This window comes from Podarcis raffonei, chromosome 4 (genome assembly GCF_027172205.1).
Source record: "Podarcis raffonei isolate rPodRaf1 chromosome 4, rPodRaf1.pri, whole genome shotgun sequence".
Taxonomy (NCBI): Eukaryota; Metazoa; Chordata; class Lepidosauria; order Squamata; family Lacertidae; genus Podarcis; species Podarcis raffonei.
In genome coordinates this window covers 1050113-1064077 of record NC_070605.1, presented here as the reverse complement: position 1 = coordinate 1064077, position 13965 = coordinate 1050113, and the positions used below count along the sequence as shown (strand labels likewise).

The 13965-nt window shown below is 48.8% G+C and overlaps 1 protein-coding gene across 5 annotated transcripts in view; it reads right to left on the bottom strand.

Annotated features, from left to right (window-relative positions):
* The window catches only part of LOC128412017 (zinc finger protein 420-like), a 983187-nt gene that overhangs the window by 914417 nt on the left and 54805 nt on the right, over positions 1-13965 (bottom strand). The window lies entirely within an intron of this gene.

The following is a 13965-nucleotide window of genomic DNA, read 5'->3' as shown; positions in this document are numbered from 1 at the left end:
AGTCCCTTCCAGCTCTACAATTCTGGGAATCGCTTGGGGCTTCAGAGCTGAGGCTGGACGGCCATCAGGGATTCTGGAGTGGCGATTCCAGCATTGCAGGAATGACCTCTGGGAGTCCCTTCTGACCCACGATTCTGTGTGCCTCAGCTCACGAATGCGCTCCTCATAAGAGTTATCTCTGCCCACGTAATTACACAGAACAGATGGAATACCGAGAAAATCCCTGAAAGGAGAAGTAATCGACAAGAAATGTGATCTTACAGAAATAAACTAAATAATAAAAATCAAAAAGTTTAAGGAAGCAATAGGAAAACCTAGAATTATACAAAGCCTTAATGGGATGCCATAATTCTGGGTTTTCCTATTTCTGGGTTTTGAGGTGCAGAGAGAGGGAAGGAGGGAGGGAGGGAGGGGGAGAGCCCCCCCCCTGCTGAGCTCCGGCCCCTGAGTGGAGACTGATCCCTCCCTCCTGGCAGGTGGGGGGCAAAGAGGCAGTTAAGGGCTCTCTCCCTTTTTGCTTCCTAAGCACCAGTGATGGGCGTTGCTAGGCAACCGCCTCCCACTCAGCCAGTGCTTGGCTAGTTCTGGCCCTGTGGTCCAGACTGAATGTCCCCTTTATGTGGGGCATCTTCCTGGCTTCTATCTCCCCCCCCAGCTTGCCTGCAGCGCCCCCCCCCCCGAGGACTGTTGCAAATGCAGGTTTTTATGCCAGCCCAGGATCAGGGCCTTGAAGCTTTGGGGTGGGGGTGGCACAGGGAGGGCTGGGGTCCAGTTGCAGGCTGGCATCCCCCAGGAGAGCAGAGACCTGGCCAGCTGCATCAGGGCCTGGGAGGGGCAGGGATGCCCCCCTGCCCCCCCCCAAAGTTGGGTCTGACTCTGACATGCCTGAAAGGGAGGCGGAGCTGGATGGATCATCCACAATACTAATCTGGTATTGACATAGCTGTCAATTTACAGATTTGAAAGTAAGGGACCAGCAGCCTCAAAAATAAGGGATCAGCAGCCAAAATAAGGGATTTTGCTATTGTAAAGAGTTACATACATTGGTAGGATTGACAGATGCTGTCAATCTGGCATGAGGCGGTTGCGGTGGTGGTGCGGCCGCTGAAGTGCCGCCCTTCTGCGTCCCTCCCCACCCCTCCTCTTCCTCCTCCCTCGGCCTCCTCCTCAGCTGCGACCACTGCTGCCGCCTCCGGGCTTGTGGGTGGCGTGGGTGAGTCTCTCTCCCTCCCCCCCTCTCTCTCGGGCGGGGAAGGGCCAATGGAACTCCTCGCACCAGGACGATGGCGCCAGAAATTTAAGGGACATCATCAAAAAGGGACAGAAGCGGGATAAGGGAGTTTCCCGCCAAATAAGGGACAGTTGACAGCTATGAGTCCAACCCCCGGCAGGAATTGAATTTCACAGTCTTCCCTTCCTGCCTCTTTGTTAATGGTTGCTGGAGGTCCCTCAGTGGCCTGACAGGTCTGCTATGGGCCTGGGGGGGCAGCGGGGATCTGTCTCTGGGGGGTCTTGCAAGCCTGGCTCTTCTCTTGCCCCGGCCCAACTGTTGAATATCTGTGTGAATCGAGGGCCTTGCTGAGATTTGGGCTGGGCTGGGTGTGAGTGCGGAGGTTCTCCGGATTGTCCTGGGCTCAAAAACGTTAGGAGATCCAGAGCTGCTCTTGCCACAGCCTTGACTCAGGCTCAGTTCCCTTTGAGAAAAGGCGGCTGAAGTCTTTAGGGGCACTTTGTGTTCACCAGGGCCAGGGCCTTCTCAGTGATGGCTCCGACCTGGTGGAATGCTCTGTCCCAGGAGACCAGGGCCCTGCAGGATTTAACCTCCTTCCACCGGGCCTGTAAGACAGAGCTATTCCACCTGGCTTTCAATTTGAATTTAGCCTGATCTTTTATTCCCCTTCCTCCCCTTTTTATGAAGATTCCCCCGCTCTGGGATCCCACAGCTAATTCTCCCCTGGTCTCCTCACTGGCCCAAATAGGACTAATTTAGCCAGCTAGCCCTGGTGATCATCTCATGTTTATTGGATGGATTTCCCCCCTAAAATGATTTTTGATTCTTGATTTTATTGTTTACACTTTATATTGTATTTTATGCTCTTTTTTTGTAGCATCAATTAAGTGTTTTTAATTTGCTGTTAGCCGCCCTGAGCCCGGTTTTCTGAACCGGGAAGGGCGGGTTATAAATAAAAAGTTGTTATTATTTATTATTTACTGTTGGAGCACAGGTGGAGGTGCACAGCAAAAGCCTCCCCCGGCACCCCGGAACACACTGCTCCTGTATCAGACCCCATGGGGACACCTAGAGCCATCTATCCGCCAGGGATTCTTTTGCTGTGATTCCTGTCTCGCAGGGGGTTGGACTAGATGACCCCTGGGCTCCCTCCCAACTCTGCAATCCTGTGATTCTGTCTGACTCCTCTGACTCTCTCTCTCCCCAGAGTGAATTGAATTTTATCATTATGGTCAAAGACCAGTTCCGGCTCACTTACAATATCAGGAAAATCATAAAACGCAACAGGAATACATTGAATTGCAATTGGGTATTACAGAGACAATTCAGATATAGCGGCAGTTTAAAATATACCGTATTTTTTGCACCATAACACTCACTTTTTTCCTCCTAGAAAGTAAGGGGAAATGTTTGTGCGTGTTATGGAGGGAATGCCTACGGATTTTCCTCCTCTAAAAACTATGTGCGTGTTATGGTTGGGTGCGTGTTATAGAGCAAAAAATACGGCATATTAAATCTTGATCACTAAAATATAACCTAAAATTGGGGTCTAGCAATCATCATCCCAATATACTAGAAAGGGAGCAGATCGGACCCTGCTAATTACAGGCCAATTAGTCTCCTAAGCATACAGAGATACCAACCTGAACACATTTCCAAAATATTTGTATTTGAAAGCAGCTCCAAAAGACATGTTTGGGATCTCCACGCTTTGTCTGATCTCAGCTTATATATTAAGTTTAATTTGCAAAGTGTTAAGTACAGCTCATACTTAATGTCTAAAACCATTTTTTCCAAAACACTTAACAGCTTATTATAAAATGAAACTAAGAGTGCTAATCATGTTCCAACATCATGTTTTTGTTTGCAGTGCTTCACCGATATCAATTTTATTTTTCGTTTTTCCAAGTGATCCTATAGCACATTTCCCCATAAGAATCCAATTAATGGACGGAGGTTCTTTTGTGCTGTACTTATAGATGGAACAAAGCAGAACTCGGATGCCTGGAATTTTGCAAAGATTTTCCTTCGTCTGCTGTGTTAATTTTTCCATCCAAGTGATTATCCGAATTTGTTGCTCCCATTCATTCATTAGCTGCCACCCAACTTCTTCCACCATCTGGCTGTGGTCAATATCACTGCTATTCATTTTTTTAAAATGCAGTAAGTCTTCTAATGATGTGTCCTGTCCTCTGGGGGAAACAGAGAGTAGAGTCATTCTCAGGTCTTAATATTTCTCCTGCTATTGAGCCCATTTCCTAATAAGCAGAGGCTACAGGATCAGGCCTGGGGCCCATCTAATCCAGAATCCTGCTCTCACAGGGGACAACCAGATGTCCCCTGGATCCCAATGCAAACAGGATCTGAGCACAAGATCGCTCCCACCCATAGCTGTCAACGTTTCTGAAATATACTCAGAGTCGAGAGTGGATTTCATGCTCTTTATTCAGCTCATAGTGGTGAGGAATGGAAGTTCCCCCAGAATTTCTGCTTTATATACATTATTTACACAATGGGCCCCACGAGATTGGCTAATTCCGGGATTCACCTGTAGGCCAATCAGGTTGCGGATTCACTTCCACCTGGAGCTGGATTGGGTGGCTCCTGTGGACCAATCAGACTGCTGCATTCTGGATCCTATTGTTCTAGGACCAATCAGACTGCTGCATTCTGAATCCTATTGTTCTATGACCAATCAGACTGCTGCATTCTGAATCCTATTGTTCTAGGACCAATCAGACTGCTGCATTCTGGATCCTATTGTTCTAGGACCAATCAGACTGCTGCATTCTGGATCCTATTGTTCTAGGACCAATCAGACTGCTGCATTCTGAATCCTATTGTTCTAGGACCAATCAGACTGCTGCATTCTGAATCCTATTGTTCTAGGACTGCTGCCTTTTGGATCCTATTCAACTCAGTACATGACAGTTTCCCTTTTTTAAAGGGAAATTCCCTTATTCTGAATAGGATTCCTCGCAAGAAAAGGGAAAAGTTGACAGCTATGCTCCCACCTCCTGCCGTTTCCATCAACTGGGATTCCGAATCATGGCTGCCCGCGATAGCCCCCTCCTCCCTTGGGAGGGGGTCCCAGTAACTCTGGGCTGCATGAACCTTTTATACGTCCTGAATCTCCCCACATTTAGCTTCATGGGACTTCTAGTGTTAGGAGAGAGGGAGAAAAAAACTTTCCTGTGTGCTAGCCCTGGGATGGTCAACTGAGCTTTTCTTAGTTGTTTAATGCTTTTTTCTTACCCTTTTAATGATTTCCTTTAAGTTGTTGCCCCACAAATAACCCAGAGAGGCATTTTAAATAAAAGGACACATTCTACTACTCACGTAAAAACACTCTGATTCCTGGACCGTCCGCAGGCCGGATTGAGCAGGCGATTGGGCCAGATCCAGCCCCTGGGCCTTAGTTTGCCTACCCATGATGTAAGCCATGCATGAAGGATGTTGTTGTTGTTTAGTCATTTAGTCACGTCCGCCTCTTCGTGACCCCCTGGACCAGAGCACGCCAGGCACTTCTGTCTTCCACTGCCTCCCGCAGTTTGGTCAAACTCATGTTCATAGCTTTGAGAACATTGTTCCACCATCTCGTCCTCCGTCGTCCCCTTCTCCTTGTGCCCTCCATCTTTCCCAACATCAGGGTCTTTTCCAGGGAGTCTTCTCTTCTCATGAGGTGGCCAAAGTATTGGAGATCAGCTTCAGGATCTGTCCTTCCAGTGAGCACTCAGGGCTGATTTCCTTCAGAATGGATACGTTTGATCTTCTTGCAGTCCATGGGACTCTCAGGAGTCTCCTCCAGCACCAGAATTCAAAAGCATCCATTCTTCAGCGATCAGCCTTCTTGATGGTCCAGCTCTCACTTCCGTACATCACTACTGGGAAAACCAGAGCTTGAACTATGTGGACCTTTGTCGGCAAAGTGATGTCTCTGCTTTTTAAGAAGCTGTCTAGGTTTGTCATTGCTTTTCTCCCAAGGAGCAGGCGTCTTTTAATTTTGTGACTGCTGTCATCATCTGCAGTGATCATGGAGCCCAAGAAAGTAAAATCTTTCACTGCCTCCATTTCTTCCCCTTCTATTTGCCAGGAGGTGATGGGCCCAGTGGCCATGATCTCTGTTTTTTTGATGTTGAGCTTCAAACCATATTTTGCGCTCTCCTCTTTCATCCTCATTAAAAGGTTCTTTAATTCCTCCTAACTTTTTGCCATCAAGGTTGTGCCATCTGCATATCTGAGGTTGTTGATATTTCTTCTGGCAATCTCAATTCCGGCTTGGGATTCATCCAGCTCAGCCTTTCGCATGATGAATTCTGCATATAAGTTAAATAAGCAGGGAGACAACATACAGCCTTGCCATACTCCTTTCCCAATTTTGAACCAATCAGTTGTTCCATATTCAGTTCTAACTGTAGCTTCTTGTCCCACATAGAGATTTCTCAGGAGACAGATGAGGTGATCAGGCACTCCCATTTCTTTAAGAACTTGCCATAGTTTGCTGTGGTCGGCACAGTCAAAGGCTTTTGCATAGTCAATGAAGCGGGTGCTTAAGGTGCCTGGGACCAAATCTGATAAGCGGAGCAAGTTGATGAACTTGAGAAACCTCAAGATTCCCCCTCCCTCTTTATGACCTGTTGATGATGTACCAGTGATGTATCAGTGATGCTTCTGGAAGGGTATTATGGGCGGGGGGGGGTCTTAAAAAGAGTGTGTCACCTATGTTCAGGGTTATGAATCTGTGTGGGGACCTCTTGCACAACAATCAAGATTGTGGTCTACTGACTGCTGTTTTGCTCCAAATTCCTTGGCTGGAACTTCCTTCTTGCACCCCGATGAGCTGGGCTGTTAAGAAGTCTCTCACCCCAGAATTTTTCCTTATCAGGACTGAGAGACTTTTCTCCCTCCAGCTCTAAATCTGGGGCCAAACCGGGACCGCGGATCGGAGCCCTCTCCAAACGCTTTGTGATCAAGGCGCTGAAAGAGTTCTTCCTCTTCCTTTCCTGAAGCTCTTAGGCATAAGCTGATTACTCATTTATCCTGTCATGAAAATTGACATTTAACATGACAATGACAGGGGACCCGCAGGAGCAGGAGAAATGAAGCCATCGAAAGGGGGATGAGGTGGTGGGGGTGAGCAGAACCAGGGACGCCCCCTCCCCACCCCCAGCTTGGCTCCTGCTGTTGTCTGTGTGCACGACTCGCCCCCTGTTTGTGCCAACCACAAATGCCCAGAATGCCTCTGTCAGAGGAGATCTGGCCTGGCACATCAGCTCCCAGCAAACTGCTTTTCTTTCTCCTGGGCTGAATGCCCTTCGCTCCTGGGTCCCTGAGAGAGCTGGCTCAGCAGGCACCTCACCCATGAGCTGTGGGGCTGACCCTGTGAGGGCCTCCGAGGGTCGCTGGTGCCCATGTCAGAAACACTTAAGGAACCTCTGAGCGCCAGGAGTGCCTCTGCCAGCCTCTTGCCTGTCTGCATCAGGATGTCAAGACCCGGCATGTGGCGGCTGCGAAAGAGGCAAATGCTACGCTAGGGGTCCTTAGCAAAGGAATTGAGCAGAAAACTGCCAGGGCCATGATGCCATCATCAAACACTAAGGATGGCAGCTGACAGATTGAGGCTGAATCCTGACAAGACAGATGTCCTGTTTTCGGGGGACAGGCAGGTGTGGGGGACTCCCTGGTCTTGAATGGGGTAACTGTGCCCCTGAAGGACCAGGTGCGCAGCCTGGGAGTCGTTCTGGACTCACAGCTGTCCATGGAGGCACAGGTCAAATCCGTGTCCAGGGCAGCAGAAAGAAAAGGTGACCCGGAAACTACAACTAGGATATTTCCGTTCCACCTTAAAAGGGAGCAGGATGTTTGTATAACAGCCTGCGTAAGTTCCTGTCTCACAGGATGTTTATGTTGTATGTTCCTTTCGTTTTCGGCTGTTTTTGCCTGAGCAGTCGGAGCAGACGGTCATGCCTTCTTTGTTCTGACCAACGCCAAATAAACTGTAAATATGCATGTTCTGCTCTCATGCTGTGCAACTTCTTGCTGTGTGAATTCTGCTGTCAGAGTGTGCACTAAGCCTGAGGCTTAGTGTCGCTAAATTGCTGGTACTGCGTGACTACGGGAGGTCGATGGATCGTCCGGCACCGAGCTTGGGGGCTCAGATGGACTTTATCTCCCTGGCAGTATCCCAACAACAGGTTTCGGGCCCAGATTCACGGCACTTGCAGGAGTAAGACAGCGACAGACTGCTGAAAGGTATGTGCTGGGAAAGTGAAAGCAGGGGCTTTTCTGGATGCCGCGGAAAAGTCTTTGATGTCCGGCAAAACTAATTGGCCTGGGAGCCGAGCCAGAGGCATCGTGATTAATGGGCTGCGAAGATAACACGTCTTCCAAGGCATAACGGCTCACGTAAAAAGCTGGAATGGAGTTTTTCCAAGCTTCGGAGGCCACTGAGTGCCCTAAGTTAAATCGGCACAATTATCAGACCTGGGCAAAATGGTGTGAGAGTTTGCTGCGTCAGTTTGGAGTCTGGCATACTGTATTTGAGGCCACTCCAGTTCCTCGGACAGAGAAATGGCAGGGCCAGGATTCGAAGGCCATTGATATTATTGTCTTATCCGTCTCTCTGGAGGAAATAAAGACGCTTGCTGGAAATCTCACGGCACGTGACATGTGGGATGCTTTGAAAAAGTCCCACCAGCCAATAATCCCAGCCCAGTGTTTGAATGCATCGGAGGTCCTGGCTGTTTCCCAGAATGCTAGTGAATGCAGGGATGCTGAGGGCACCGGTTGCAAGCTGCAGGGGGAGCAGACTATAACGTCATCCCAGGCAGCATTCCAGCCTCCAGGGGGAGCCAAGGAGTCGGCAGCTGAGAGCTCTGTTTCTCGTGAGAACCAAGGTCAGAGCCTTTGCAGAGGCCGGAAGACCAGATGTAAACAGAGCAAGATGCTTGCAGGTGGCCAGGAGCGGGGGGGCAAGTTGCAAAAGCCCATGCCAGTGGAAAACAAGGCTATGTTTGCTGGCACAGCTCCACCAAAGGCTAAAGGCACGTCTGATGGCCAGGAGCAGGGGGGCAAGTTGCAAAAGCCCACGCCAGTGGAAAACAAGGCTATGTTTGCTGGCACAGCTCTACCAAAGGCTAAAGGCACGTCTGATGGCCAGGAGCAGGGGGGCAAGTTGCAAAAGCCCTCGCCAGTGGAAAACAAGGCTATGTTTGCTGGCACAGCTTCACCAAAGGCTAAAGGCAAGCTGCAAAAGCCCACGCCGGTGGGAAACAAGGCCAAGGCCAGGTTTGTTATTGATTCAGGCTGCACGCGCCATCTCACCAAAGACCGCCATCTGTTTATCTCCTTCACACCTCAAGATGGAGAGGTCCAGCTGGCTGATGGAAGGACTTTGCAAGCTACAGGAGTTGGGACTGTGAAACTTGAAAGTCTGCATACTACCATTAGCAATGTACTTTTTGTTCCAGGAGCTGCGGACAATTTGATTAGTGTACCACAGCTGACTGGGCGTGGTTTTGAGGTTTCCTTCAAGAGGACTGTCTGTGTCATCAGAAAAGGCAAAGAGGACATGTGGCATGCAAAGTTGATGGATGGTTTGTTCTGTCTAACTTATGATGATGTTGCTGTGTCTAATGCTGATTCTTGTTGTGTTGCACAAACTAACAAGGTTCTTCATGCAGGATGCATTCACGATGCACATCGCAGATTTTGTCACCTCTCTTGGCAAGCGCTAGCCAAGATGCCTGAGTTGGTTGAAGGTTTGGACATCAAACCTTGCAAATTTCACATGAAATGTGTATCTTGTGCAGAGAACAAGGTGAAGGTTGCTCCAAAAGGCAAGGAGTCTAGCAGGCAGGCTTCCAAACCCTACCAGCTAGTTCACGCAGACCTGGTAGGTCCTCTAGCGCCCTCTTTGGGAAGAGCAAGGTACTTCATGGTTCTAATTGATTCTTTTTCCAGGTACATTCATGTGTTTATGCTCGAGCAGAAATCGCAAGCATTTCCTAAGTTCAAGGCATTCTGTGCTTGGTTGGAGAATGCTCACGGTAAACGTATTGGTTGTCTGTTTACTGATCGAGGCGGGGAATTCACTTCTCAGCAGTTTGAAGCTTTCCTGACTGAGAAGGGAATCCAGCATGACTTGTCAACGCCTAGATCGCCATGGATGAATGGGCTTGCGGAGAGAGCAAATCAAACGTTGCTGCAAGGACTAAAAACCTTGTTGCATGATGCCAATCTCCCTGAGAAGTTTTGGGGGGAGGCTCTGGTGAATTTTGTTTACACTTTTAATCGCAGACTGTCATCACCTATAGGCTGCACTCCCTATGAGAAGATGTTTGGTAAGAAACCTAACACCAAGCACTTGAGAATCTTTGGTTCTGACATGTGGGTGCACACCCCACAAAGCAACAAGCTTGGGAAGCGTGGGGCACATGGTTTGTTCATGGGGTACGAAAAAGGTGCATACAGGGTATGGATGACTAACTCTAAATCCATAAAGTTCACAAGGAGTGTTGAGTACAATCCTAAGTGGGGGGAAAATGTGGGAATTTTCCAGAGTTACCCAGAGGAAGATGTAGGTGATGTGAAGAAAGCAGATCATGCTGAGAAAGCTGAGGAAACTGAGGATGAGGATGATGATGGTGATGATGATGATCAGAGTTCGGATTCCAGTTCAGTGGGCGGCGCTGCTGCTGCTGTCAGTGACAGTGATGACACAGCAGACTACAAGAGCGCAAAGGCCTCAGTCAGACCATCTGATGAGTCTGACAATGAACTGGAAGAACCACTGTTCACCATTGGTCACTTTTCTCCTAAGAAGGAGGAGATGAGTCCAGAAGACTTGCGTCTGGTTCGCAGGTCTGAAAGGGCGACCAAAGGCAAACCTCCAAAGAGATTTGCTGATGAGTTTGCTAAGATGGCAACTGCTGTTCTTAGTAGCTCAGAGAAGGTGTGGGAACCTTCAAGCTTCAAAGAGGTCCAGGAGTTAACCTCTAAAGATGCTGAGCCTTGGCTTAATGCCATGAAGGCTGAAGTTGATTCCTTAAACAGGAACCAGACTTGGGAACTGGTACCGGTAGTCCCAGGAATGAGACTGGTTGGCAGCAAATGGGTCTTCAAGGCCAAGACAGACCAAAATGGCAAGGTTGTCAGACACAAAGCCAGATTGGTTGCCAGAGGTTTTTCACAGGTACCAGGGCAGGATTACCACGAGACCTACTCACCCACGGTCAAATATGAGAGCATTTGGCTGATGCTCAAGATCGCTGCGGAGGAGAAACTGCATGTTTCCCATCATGACATTAATACAGCTTTTTTGTACGGGATTTTGGGGGAGGAGCTGTACATGCTTCCACCTGATGGAATGCAGATACAGAAGGGAATGATCTGTAAACTGCGGAAATCCTTATATGGTCTCAAGCAGAGTGCCAGGTGTTGGAACACAAAACTCACTGAAACGTTGCTTTCTCTAGGTTTTCACCAGGGCAAAGCTGATCCGTGTGTGTTTGTCAAGGAGGAGGGGCAAAACAAACTGTATTGTTTATGTTTTGTTGATGATCTTCTGATGTTTTGGAAGAATCAGGCTTTTTACCAAAGCACCCTAGCTCAGCTGAAGGAGCACTTTGACATGAAGGATCTTGGTGAGGTATCCAACTATCTTTCTCTGCAGGTGGAGAGGGACCAAGCAGGTAATTTTCTGGTACACCAAACACAGAAAATTACTGATGTATTAACCAGATTGAATTTGGTTGATGCAAACCCAGCAGACACACCGATGGTGACAGGTTACCAGGTAGATAGTACTGCTGAAGCATTTTCTGACACAATGCTGTACAGGTGCATTCTAGGCAAGTTGAATTTCATTGCTAGATGTTCAAGACCTGACATTGCTGTAAGCACTAACCTGCTTAGCAGACATGCTAACAATCCTACTGTTCAGGATTGGAAAGCTCTGAAGCGCATAGCCCGGTATTTGAAAGGGACTATGCACTACAGGCTGAGGTTCACCAGTCAGAAGACTGGAGGTCTTGAAATCTTTGCAGATGCAAGTTTTGGAAGTGACACCACGGATGGTACAAGCACTTCTGGAGTATGCTACATGTACAACCACTGCCTGTTTGACTGGTTGTGCAAAAAGCAGACGACAGTTAGCCTAAGTTCCTGTGAAGCAGAACTCAATGCTCTGTCATTTTCACTCATGGATTGTGAATGGTTGATGCAACTGTTTAAGGACATTGGGGTTTCTGTGAAATGTCCTATACGAGTGTATCAAGACAATAGATCTTGTTTGGCTTTGCTGAACTCGGAGAGTTGCAAACAAAGGACCAAGTACTTGCAGATTAAACTACATCGTGCAAGAGAGTGTATTCAGAAAGGACTCATTCAGGTGTCCTACATGCCAGGAAATGAAATTCCTGCTGATCTGTTGTCTAAGGTTGTTAACAGAGAACAACTGAAGGTTTACGCACAAAGGTTGCAATTGGGTTGAACCACAGGTACTACAGGTTACACGGAAAGGGGGAGGATGTTAGGATATTTCCGTTCCACCTTAAAAGGGAGCAGGATGTTTGTATAACAGCCTGCGTAAGTTCCTGTCTCACAGGATGTTTATGTTGTATGTTCCTTTCGTTTTCGGCTGTTTTTGCCTGAGCAGTCGGAGCAGACGGTCATGCCTTCTTTGTTCTGACCAACGCCAAATAAACTGTAAATATGCATGTTCTGCTCTCATGCTGTGCAACTTCTTGCTGTGTGAATTCTGCTGTCAGAGTGTGCACTAAGCCTGAGGCTTAGTGTCGCTAAATTGCTGGTACTGCGTGACTACGGGAGGTCGATGGATCGTCCGGCACCGAGCTTGGGGGCTCAGATGGACTTTATCTCCCTGGCAGTATCCCAACAGTCAAGACCCGGCATGTGGCGGCTGCGAAAGAGGCAAATGCTACGCTAGGGGTCCTTAGCAAAGGAATTGAGCAGAAAACTGCCAGGGCCATGATGCCATCATCAAACACTAAGGATGGCAGCTGACAGATTGAGGCTGAATCCTGACAAGACAGATGTCCTGTTTTCGGGGAACAGGCAGGTGTGGGGGACTCCCTGGTCTTGAATGGGGTAACTGTGCCCCTGAAGGACCAGGTGCGCAGCCTGGGAGTCGTTCTGGACTCACAGCTGTCCATGGAGGCACAGGTCAAATCCGTGTCCAGGGCAGCAGAAAGAAAAGGTGACCCGGAAACTACAACTAATCCGGAATGCGGCAACTAGACTGATGACTGGGAGCGGCCGCCAGGACCACATAACACCGGTCCTGAAAGACCAACATCGACTCTCAGTACGTTTCTGAGCACAATTCAAAGTGTTGGTGCTGACCTTTAAAGCCCTAAACGGCCACGGTCCTGTATACCTGAAGGAGCATCTCCACCCCCATCGTTCAGCCCGGACACTGAGGTCCAGCTCTGAGGGCCTTCTAGCGGATCCCTCACTGTGCAAAGTGAGGTTTCAGAGAACCAGGCAGAGGGTCTTCTCGGTGGTGGCGCCCGCCCTGTAGAACGGCCTCCCATCAGATGTCAAGGAGATAAACAACTGTCTGACTTTTAGAAGACATCTGAAGTTAGCCCTGTTTATGGAAGTTTTTAATGTTTTATTCTGTTTTTAGTGTTCTGTTGGGAGCCACCCAGAGTGGATGGGTAAACCCAGCCAGATGGGTGGGGTATAAATGATTAATAATAATAATAACTATGTTACTCCGTTGAAGTCTCCCATGATGATCATACTGTCATTACTGTATTCTAATAGCTTATCTTCAAGGTTTTTGTTGAAGAAATTTGTTTTATTTCCATTTGGTGCATATACCCAGGGCCGTCTTTACCAGGCGGCACAAGTGGCTCGTTGCACCAGGGTGCCAAGCTCCGGAGGGCACCTAGTTGGGAGTCTGGGCCGAGTTGGAGTTGTCTGGGACTCTGGGAAGAGCCGAGAGTCGAACGGAGCACAGCTCTTCTGCTGTGGGTGGCTCATTCAGTTCAGGAGCGAGCGAGGCACAGGTGGTGAGGCAGCTGACGGGCTCTGCCCCCTGCGTGCTGTTGGGTGTAGAGACAGGCCCGCCCAGCATGCGCTACTCACGAGGCGCCCTGGAGGCCCCACAGAGCTTTCTGCCCCATCTGCCCCTGCCCCTGGGTGCAGGAAATGTGCGCAGTCCCAGGCGCCTGATCCTTTGCTCCTTCCTGCCCGCGAGGCTCCGCCCCCTGACTCTCGCAGTGTTCTTGTGTAGTGATCAGGTGGGATTGCTGTGAGGAATTATAAAAAATATGGAGCAAGCCATTTGTGTCAGCAATGAAAGCATTGCGTTGACTGGGTTTGAGACATTTTGATATGATTTCTGATCAATCCACGCCTCTGCTTCCCTGTCCTATTACTCTCGCTTGACAAGACACGTACACAGCCCAGTTGCCAGTTGCTTCGCTGGGCATCCTCAGTACATAAAGATAGTAGGTTACTTTGATGTAGTTTAATCTTTAGAGAGATCTTAGGGGCCAGGAAGAGAGTTCACAGGGAGATGGTAAATCCTGCCATCCTGCCTCTCCTGTTTACTCCTGTTTAGGACTGTCAGATGGCCGTTGCAGTTGCTCGAGAGTAACCTCCTTCACAAGAGAGTAACTTCCTTCACAAATCCTGTCTTAAGGGTATGTCTGTGTTTGAATAGGGTGTGAGCCTGTGACCTGGCCCGGGAACTAAGTATTTAT